We start from the raw sequence: 10,987 nt of genomic DNA on the forward strand, positions 1-10,987 counted from the left end.
GTTGTTTTTATATAGATATCATGACTACTTGACAACCTTCCAGTTGTTTTTATATAGATATCATGACTACTTGACAACCTTCCAGTTGTTTTTATATAGATATCATGACTGTTTGACAATCTTCCATTTGTTCTTATACAGACATAATGAAAGCTTGAGAATCTTCCAGCTGTTATATTGACATAATGACTGCTTGACCACTTTCCAGCTGTTATATTGACATAATGACTGCTTGACCACTTTCCAGCTGTTTTTATATAGACTTTGCGTTCTAAGCTAAATACTTCCTTCAAGGGTAAAAAAAATGTTGTAAACACACATTTAAAAAACTTCTAATAAATAGACGTTAAACAACGAAACCTGCTAAGTTATTTAAATTGTTAGCAGTCATTTTGATATAATATAAAATTCATTTGTTTTAAGGTTATTATTTTGAAAACGCCAAAATGAAACTATATTGCCCCCGAGTGGCACAGCGGTATTTCGATACCGTGATGGGCAGAGCACAGATAGCCCATTGCGTAGCTTTGTGCTTAAGTACAAAAAAACGGTGAAACTCTATTTCAAAAACTACTTGTTCTAACGGAGTAACATTTCGTCAGAAGATCGTTTAAAGCCATAAGGTTTATTCATAAAAGTTTAAACATTGAACTGGGCGTTTAAAAATTGTATTATGCCGCGTGTTAGTGCTGTTTATATTCCTCTTCTTTGTCTTTGTTTCCACAAAACTAGATCAGAAATATAAATGAAATGCATGTCAGTGTCCAGGATCTTGAAAGAATCAATGAACATATATTCGCAGTAGTTTCATTTAGGGTTAGGCTTCATATGTTCGCAGTAGTTTCATTTAGGGTTAGGCTTCATATGTTCCCAGTAGTTTCATTTAGGGTTAGGCTTCATATGTTCGCAGTAGTTTCATTTAGGGTTAGGCTTCATATGTTCCCAGTAGTTTCATTTAGGGTTAGGCTTCATATGTTTGCAGTAGTTTCATTTAGGGTTAGGCTTCATATGTTTGCAGTAGTTTTATTTAGGGTTAGGCTTTGTGTGCGGAATGACAATAACGAAGAACATAGTCAAACTTTTCTCTGATAGTTTTTTAAACGTCCTATATCATGTCCAAACTTTTCTGAATAAAACATATGCCACACAATATGTCTCTGGTTAAATTATATTCTCCTATAACCCGAATTTTAAATATTTAATCCTTTTGAATATGTTTTTGTTTTCTTTACATTCACGTTGAAATCCAGTATTAACTTAGCTAATATTACATTGAAAAAAAAAGAGACAGACTGAAACTCGTACTACATTCATCTAGTCCTGTAAACAGTCGGAATTTGGAAAGTTTTCCTTCGTAGTTTTCAGCAGTTTTTAGAATTAGTCCTGTCTATTTGTTACACAAATGTCTTTACTTCTTGGCATTATCTTTTATCGAGTGTTGTAAATCTAAGATAATTTTACACGTTTTTTAAAGAATTATTATTAATGTCTTCAACAGCAAGACGCTCTTGACAACACACGTCTCATAATTTTGCCCAAACACAATTCTATTAAGTCTTCTGCCCCCGCCAGTGGATCAGCTGTAATTCTGCAGACTTATATCGCTAAAACTCTGGTTTCGATACCCGTGGTGGACACAGCACAGATAGCGCATTGTGCAGTTTTGTGGCACAACGGTAAGTCTTCGAATCTTATAACGCTAAAAACCGGGTTTCGATACCCGTCTGGCACTCAACACGAATAGCCCATTTTGTAGCTTTGTGCCTTCGAACAAACAAAATTAAATCTTAAAAGTTTTGAGACGGCTTGACTGAGTAATGAAAAACTTTGTTATAACTGTACGACGTTTCGACAATATTTTATCATCCTCAGGTACAGAAACGTCGTACTGTTATAATGAAGTTTTTTATTACTCAGTCAAGCCGTCTCAAAACTTTTATTTTCTCAAAAGTGGGCTCCTCGTTATCAAGTTAAAATTAAGCATTCTAACACCGCTGGCTTTAGTCTTATTTGAAATCACATAAAAAGTTTTATTTTGCCTGGAGTCCCCCAAAGGATCAGGGATTAGTGTGCAGGCTTACGACGCTTAATATCGGGTTTCTATACCCGTGGTGGGCAGACACAGATTGTTCATTGTCTAGCTATGCACTTAACAAAAACGAAACGTTTTTTTCGTCTGGCTGATGTAGCTATGTACTCAACAAAAACGAAACGTTTTTTGTCTGGTTGATGTAGCTATGTATTTAACAAAAGCGAAACGTTTTTTTCGTCTGGCTGATGTAGCTATGCACTTAACAAGAACGAAACGTTTCTTGTCTGATTAATGTAGCTATGTATTTAACAAAAACGAAACATTGTTTGTCTGGTTGATGTAGCTATGCACTTAACAAGAACGAAACGTTTCTTGTCTGGTTAATGTAGCTATGTACTTAACAAGAACGAAACGTTTTTTATCTGGTTGATGTAGCTATGTACAGAACAAGAACGAAACGTTTCCTGTCTGGTTGATGTAGCTATGTATTTAACAAAAACGAAACGTTTTTTATCTGGTTGATGTAGCTATGTATTTAACAAAAACGAAACGTTGTTTGTCTGGTTGATGTAGCTATGCACTTAACAAGAACGAAACGTTTCTTGTCTGGTTAATGCAGCTATGTACTTAACAAGAACGAAACGTTGTTTGTCTGGCTGATGTAGCTATGTACTTAACAAAAACGAAACGTTTCTTGTCTGGTTGATGTAGCTATGTACTTAACAAGAACGAAAGGTTTCTTGTCTGGTTGATGTAGCTATGTATTTAACAAAACGAAACGTTTCTTGTCTGGTTGATGTAGCTATGTACTTAACAAAAACGAAACGTTTCTTGTCTGGTTGATGTATCTATGCACTTAACAAAACGAACGTTTTTTGTCTGGTTGATGTAGCTATGCACTTAACAAGAACGAAACGTTTTTTGCTGGTTGATGTAGCTATGTACTTAACAAGAACGAAACGTTTCTTGTCTGGTTGATGTATCTATGCACTTAACAAAAACGAAACGTTTTTTGTCTGGTTGATGTAGCTATGCACTTAACAAAAACGAAACGTTTCTTGTCTGGTTGATGTAGTTATGCACTTAACAAGAACGAAACGTTTCTTGTTTGGTTGATGTAGCTATGTCATTATATCTCCTACTTTGTGTTTTTTTTCTACCATAATTTATCAAACTACTTAGTATGTATCTAAGACAACCGTTCCTCCCTCGTTAGAAACGCCTAATACAAAAAAAAGAGAGTCTACAAAGATTCACTTGAGCTACTAGACTATTGTAATCTATTGTAACCTAGGATCAGCATATTTTATTATCGTCACAATGGGCTATCCGTGTCGTGCCTACCGCAGGTATTGAAACCCGATTTTTAGCGTTTAAGGTCTCAGACTTACTACTGAGCTACCGGGGGTTAGGGGGTGGATAGGATTCCATTCCGAATATTTTATCTGACTGAAAAAGTAATAAAAAGTACTGGAAGAGAATCCGATATTTTTAGAAACTTTGATGATCAAATAATAATAATATCAAAAAAGTCTTCTGAAGCTGTGATTCTCAAAGTTTTTAAGTTCACTAATAATCTGATGTTTTTGGGGTTTTTTTTATACTTCGGAGGAACACCATGAAATCCATACACTCGACTATCTCTTCCACAGACCGCAGATTGAGAACCGCTGTTCTAGAGCTGTGATTCTCAAAGTTTTTAAGTTCACTAACAATCTGATGTTTTGGGGTTTTTTTTATATCTCGGAGGAACACCATGAAATCCATACACTCGACTATCGCTTCCACAGACCGCAGATTGAGAACCGCTGTTCTAGAATACATTCTAGTTCATTAACATAATTTTTCCTTATTCAAGTTGCTTCAGTGAGTACGTCCTTATTTCTGAAGAAATTTACCAAAAAAAAAAAAAAAAATCCCAGTTCGTCTCTTCTCCCGTCTATGTCCATATTTACACGTTTCATTTGTTTACCTTTTCTGGGTCTACTTTTTTTACGATTTTTACTTTCAGAAACCCATTTTGTCACTAGGGTCACTTGCCGTTTACAGTAATTTAACGATAAATAAATACAACAATAATATAATATATATATAAATATATTACCCCCCTCTACGTTTAATACAAGTTGGCTTGAAAATCTACAGAAAATGGGCTACGAACGATCCTCGCCGGCGTGTTTTTTTTTCAGCTTTTCAATCACCGTAGGCCGGGCTATAAAGAGCGAGGTCCAAGGTTCGTCACTGAACACGCTTCTCACTGTCATACGTTATACAGAGAGGTAGGAAATACCGTTATTCTGTTCCAAGTTGGATAAAGATCATGTGGCGGATGGTGCTACTGACTAGGTATCTTCCTTCTGGTCAGTAAATACCGTTATTCTGTTCCAAGTTGGATAAAGATCATGTGGCGGATGGTGCTACTGACTAGGTATCTTCCTTCTGGTCAGTAAATACCGTTATTCTGTTCCAAGTTGGATAAAGATCATGTGGCGGATGGTGTTACTGACTAGGTATCTTCCTTCTGGTCAGTAGGTCAAAATTAGGGACAGGTTTACCTGAACTCTTCAGGTCTCTAACGTGGTAAGTTGTCCTATGTGTCACATATTATTTCATACGGGTTTAAAATTCCGTACCCTCAATCTCCGTACTGCATATAGTGAAGTTCCAAGACAAAATACAACTTTAAGTTAAAGTACAGAACAGGTTACCTAAAAGGCACATCAGTGCCGATAATAATATTAAAATTATTTAATATCCAATAACACACAACAGGAACGATAATCTTCAACTTAACAAAGTAATGTTACAAAACAAAAAACGTTTTCCATGATAAAGTATCCGTAGTAGTGCTAACAATGCTATATAAACTGATGATCGACTAATCTTATTAACATTAAAACCCCTAGCGGTTTAAATCGAAAATAAATACCAGTTTTAAAGTTGTATCACCAAGATGTCAAAAATTAGTGCGATAATTTGCAACAAAAAATCGAACTTCTATAATCTTGTGGTACATTCAATCGTTTATGCTCAAACATGGGGTACTTGTTACACAGGATACTTGTTACACGGGGTAGTTGTTAAACGGGGTAGTTGTTACACGTGGGTACTTGTTATACAGAATACGTATTACACAGGTTACTTTGTTATACAGAGTACTTGTTACACAGGATACTTGTTACACGGAGTACTTGTTACACTGGGGGTATTTGTTACACGGGATACTTGTTATACAGGGTAGTTGTTACACTGGGTAGTTGTTACACAGGGTAGTTGTTACACAGGATACTTGTTACACGGGGTAGTTGTTACACAGGTTACTTTTTTATACAGAGTATTGTTACACGGGGTAGTTGTTACACAGGATACTTGTTACACAGGGTAGTTGTTACTCGGGGTACTTGTTACACTGGGGAGTTGTTAAATAGGATACTTGTTACTCAGTGTATTTGTTATACAGAATACGTATTACACAGGTTATTTTGTTATACAGAGTACTTGTTACACAGGATACTTGTTACACGGGGTAGTTGTTACACGGGATACTTGTTACACAGGGTAGTTGTTACACAGGGTACTTGTTAAACAGGGTATTTGTTACACATGGTACTTGTTATACGTCCAATCCTCATTTAGTCTGTGGGCAGTAGCACCACCAAAAATACAAAAAAACAAGCTTTCTTTCCTGTCAGTTTATATATAAAGAAACAAGAGCATGATCACTTGAGTGAGTTCAAATAAAGATTTGGTTTCTCATAAATATAGAAATCATTCACTTTAATAGACAGACAACTAGACGTACATATAGATAAACAGATGGAGATACAGGTAGACAGAAAATAGAAAGTTATGGAGAAAGCAAATAATTAAACAGACAGATAAATACGTAGGTAAGCCTACAGACATATTGTCAAGTACATAAACAAATAGACAAACAGAGAAGTGGAAAAATAGGCCTAAAGACACACAGATATTTTCGGTTACGAATGGACAGGAAAGTTACTTCGTTACATACAAAGTTATAACGTTCTAAGTAGTTAGTACTCATGGTTTGTATAGCAATGTCGTGATTGGTTGTCTGTTTATAGGACTTACTTGTGAAAGTTTGAAAAATCCTGGCCGCTGTTCCCAGTCCGTTTCTAACAGTTTTTCACCTGCTGATACATAATAACGAAGACGTTTCGATGGAAGAAGTTATGGGCAACTTATATCCTCGTCGAAACCGGATTGGCTCTTTCTGTAAACCGATTAGAGTTTCTTTTCTCTACTGTTCTACCAGTAGTTAAGCAGGAGCTGTTTTCAGTTACTGCGTTGAAATGACGTTACAGACACCGACAAGCGCGTTTAACGCGGGAAGATGAGCTACATTCGACAGCGAGACGCACGGGAGAGATCGTTCGGAGACGCGATCGCACTAATGTTCTCTACGCGACGAACGTGCTAAACGTTGTGGTCTCGTGACGAATGCCCGACTCCGTTGATAATGTGCGACATAAAGTCCACAGATGGCGCTCGTGAAAGACCTGAAGAGTTAGAGAGAGACACGTAAAATGTAACGCAAAACGACCGAAACCTAATGGTCGTTTGTTACATCGCTCCAGGCGAAACGAAGCAAGCGGACGTTGTAATGTTAAGATATCCCAATCTACAGAAGCTCCAGATGGCTACAGAATCGAATTAACGTAAAAAAAGCACTTTCCTATATCTTCATTAAGAACAGTTGAAATCATCATAACAGCTCGGCGCGCTAATATTACGTCTTGGCCTTTACCGTCAGAGGCTTAATATGCTTTAAAAATGTATTTCCTTATTTATGACCGACAGTATCTGATTATAGGATATGACGCTTAACCTAGCCCCGGGATGTAATAAAATGTATTAGTGTATACATCACATAACGTTACACGACTCAGCCTGTTCACGCTCATTAGATTTTTTTTTTTATATATATAAAGTACGAAGAAGAAGTAAAAAATATTCTAAAGTAAAACCATTTTGTACTGGTTATATTTCATTATTTGTTCCATAATGTCTTTTTTGACAACTTGAAACGATCTGCCGTGAACAACGAACTGACGTAGAGGCATATATATGACGTCACGATACACTCTCGGCTACATATCTGACCTTAGGGTCGGAGGAACGAAAATCAGTCAAAATGTAAACATGTTTTCCATTAAACAAGGTTCGGGTTGTAAGTACTGAAACGACAACATTATCGAAATGTGCTTTCGGGACGATATTACGGTTGCTATGGGAACTGGAGGGCTATAGATATTAAACAAACTGACATTTTCACATTATGATAACAAGACTTGGAAGAACTTACTTGAAGCCAGTATATACTGTTTTATTATAGGTCGTTACAGAAAAATAGGGGGGGGGGTAAATAATAATAATCATGAACATTACCAAAAGTTGAAGATCTTATATTTTAAAAAAATATATATACACTAGTGGTTCTCTCTCTTTCATGTAACGACGTCTTAGGACTAACAAAACAGAATAACCTCTCAAAGCAATTCGTTCATTATCTTACATAATTAGGTTGCTAGGTGTAACGTGGGGGATCTAAATGTTAGATAATAATATCACGTAATTTAATGTGAACAACACTGTGTTTTTTTCGTGAATTATACACACACACACATATACACGCACCGTGTACACAGCGCCATCTTTGAAGTAATTAAGGAACTAATTGATTTCCCTCTAGAGATAGATTTGTAAATAAATACAGCAAAATATATTTTTTGTTACTATATTTATTGAGAATATGTTACGTTAGAATGTGTAAAGGGAAGTTTGATTAAAATATACTCATATTCTCCTTACTGATCTTACCAGTTGTTATGGTAGTGCCACCTAGTGACAGATACGTGACTAAAAACGTTGCTATTGTAAGTTTCTGTTACTGTTCTCAATAAACGAGGAAAACTAAATAACAGATATCTTTAATTACACACGATTAAAATTTAATGTTATTCCTGTTTTCATCTCAAATAATTTATCTGAAGGAAACTCCGTGAAAAGAGTTTAAAAATAACAATTACTGAAATAGAAATTATTTTGTTTATTTTTAACTCTATGCCATAGAGACGGACATTACCTTACTAATACATATTTCATTTTAATGAATTGTTATTGGTTAGTATTTTATCTTTCTGACTTGTTATTGGTTAGTATTTTATCTTGCTGACTTGTTATTCGTTAGTATTTCATCTTGCTGACTTGTTATTGGTTAGTATTTCATCTTGCTGACTTGTTATTGGTTAGTATTTTATCTTGCTGACTTGTTATTGGTTAGTATTTCATCTTGCTGACTCGTTATTGGTTAGTATTTCATCTTGCTGACTTGTTATTGGTTAGTATTTTATCTTGCTGACTTGTTATTCGTTAGTATTTCATCTTGCTGACTCGTTATTGGTTAGTATTTCATCTTGCTGACTTGTTATTGGTTAGTATTTCATCTTGCTGACTTGTTATTGGTTAGCCTACTTGGTTCTCCTCCTACACATGGATAGAAGTTACTTTACTGGGTAGTATACTTGGCTCTATATATATATATGCATTAAAGATGTTAAGTAAAACATGGTGTGGCTTATATACCATGGTGTTTGGTTGCTGTTGTTGTTTTGTTTAATATTACAGATATATTTCATTATGTGTTGTGTTTGTAAGTGAAAAGCCTAACGGTAGAAGAGGGTGTAATTTTCGCATAATTTTGAGCATAAATTTAACTTAAAGTCTTGTCGGGAAGAATCAATACAGTTTTTTTCTCTCTCTGTTTCGTCACTACTTCAAACGTGTGTATCTTGTTTTCTCATTTTCTCCCCTAACACCTTTTTTGTTTCTATTTCATCGACATCGAAGAAAGAAAACGTGGATTAAAACGAAAACGAAATTATATAATTTTTCTGTTATATGTACAGATCGATTTTCCCAGTTTCTTCTTTTCTTTATCATTACATTTTAAATAGGGTTCAGGTAGAAACCATTCATTTGTCATCATGTTCATGTGCACGTGCACCAAACTGACAAGTGTGGGAAATGTTTTAAAGAAGGTTTGTATTAGAAGCTAGGGGAAGGCGTAGATTTCGTTCCAAACTTCACAAATTCTAATTAGTCTTCTAGTTATCGAAATGAGGAGCTTGGACTCGTTGTCGTGAGAATGGTGTGTTAATTTTTTTTTTCTTTTGATGATTATAATTACTGATAAAATCCGATGTGAAATATAAGTCGTTTTGGAACCTGCGTTCAAACCGTAAAAGCGTTCTACAACATGTCATCTGTGCCTTGGGAATACCAGCAGTGGCAGGGAAGTTATTCACGAATCTCTTGGCTCAATGATTTGTAATTAAACAAAACTTCGCTTGCATTGTTATTTATTTTTATGTTGTTATGACACTATTTATTTTTGAGGATAACATACTTTCCACGCTGTCACTTTTAATCCTCGCTATACCAGTGTTGATTGCTAACAATGTGTTCACTTTTCCTGGCTCTTCCATTGCTAATTTTCTAACTATCATTATTTATGGTTATTGTATCATAACAGCCTTTCTAATCTTTACTAAAACGAGTTCCTTAAGTTAGTCTTAATTACATTGTGACCGGTATATCTGTAGTCAAACTTTATTCGACTGTGCTCTCCGAACGTCTCAAGCACTGTGCATTCCGATTATAAAACCTAGTAACTGTTTAAAAACTTAAATAACTTAAGGATGTACAAATGAATTTTGGAACTGTTATTAATCATATAATCATGCTTTATCAGAACAATGTCCCATGGTGCACTTCTTCCATCGTTAATCACGGTCACTCTTATAACTGTCATTATCCTCTATAGTTGGAATATTTCGGAATAACATGAGGTCAAGTTTAAAACCGTTATCTTGTCAAGTTTTCCGGAGTGCCTCAACTGTACTTGACTTCCAAGTTCATAAACAGAACCCAGCCAATGGAATTACATTATGCGCGTGGTTTCGAGGACTATCTACGCTTGCCGTCCCTAATTTAGCAGTGACAGCGCAGCTAGTTAACACAACTCACCGACTACTCTTTTACCAACGAATAGTGGAATTGACCGTCACATTATAACGATCCAATGGCTGAAAGGACGAGCGTGTTCAGTGACGGGGATTCGAACCCGCGACCCTGAGACTGCAAGTCGAGCGCCCTAACCCTCAGTATATATGTATTGGGGTAACGGGGCGTAATTTGGCTCTAACTAATAAACCTGATTAGGTAATGGGGCATGAACTGGCTCTTACTAATAAACCTGATTAGGTAATGGGGCATGAATTGGTTCTAACTAATAAACCTGATTAGGTAATGGGGCATGAACTGGCTCTTACTAATAAACCTGATTAGGTAATGGGGCATGAACTGGCTCTTACTAATAAACCTGATTAGGTAATGGGGCATGAACTGGCTTAAACTAATAAACCTGATTAGGTAATGGGGCATGAATTGGCTCTAACTAATCAACCTGATTATGGAATGGGGCATGAATTGGCTCTAACTAATAAACCTTATTATGGACTGGGGCATGAATTGGCTCTAACTAATAAACCTGATTAGGTAATGGGGCATGAATTGGCTCTAACTAATAAACCTGATTAGCACTAGATATTTTTTATTTGTCATCAAATTATCTAAATTGGTTATAATAATAAATATAGTTGTCGCCAGTTGATTCTGTAAAGTTAATCTTAATTAAGTTAATTAAGGTAGTTCCATAATAATTGTTGTTTATGAAATTAAAAATTATTAATGTATGATACGTTAAACTGGTGCATAACCGTCGCTAATTATTAACTGGTGGGTTGGCCCGGCATGACCAGGTGGTTAGGGCGCTCGACTTGCAATCTGAGGGTCGCGGGTTCGAATCCCCGTCACACCAAACATGCTCGCCCCAAAACCCGTGGGGGCGTTAATAAGTGACGGTCAATC

At 35.9% G+C, this 10,987-nt stretch overlaps 1 protein-coding gene across 1 annotated transcript in view; it reads right to left on the minus strand.

Annotated features, from left to right (window-relative positions):
- The window catches only part of LOC106465184 (suppressor of lurcher protein 1-like), a 78,480-nt gene extending 71,692 nt beyond the window's left edge, over window positions 1-6,788 (minus strand). Inside the window, exon 1 of the mRNA XM_022393034.1 lies at window positions 6,128-6,788. The gene's annotated coding sequence lies outside the window, so the exon portion shown is untranslated. The remainder of the gene's footprint in view (window positions 1-6,127) is intronic.
- Between the last annotated feature and the right edge of the window lie 4,199 nt (window positions 6,789-10,987).

Source organism: Limulus polyphemus, unplaced genomic scaffold (genome assembly GCF_000517525.1).
Source record: "Limulus polyphemus unplaced genomic scaffold, Limulus_polyphemus-2.1.2 Scaffold1861, whole genome shotgun sequence".
In the NCBI taxonomy this organism is placed as follows: domain Eukaryota; kingdom Metazoa; phylum Arthropoda; class Merostomata; order Xiphosura; family Limulidae; genus Limulus; species Limulus polyphemus.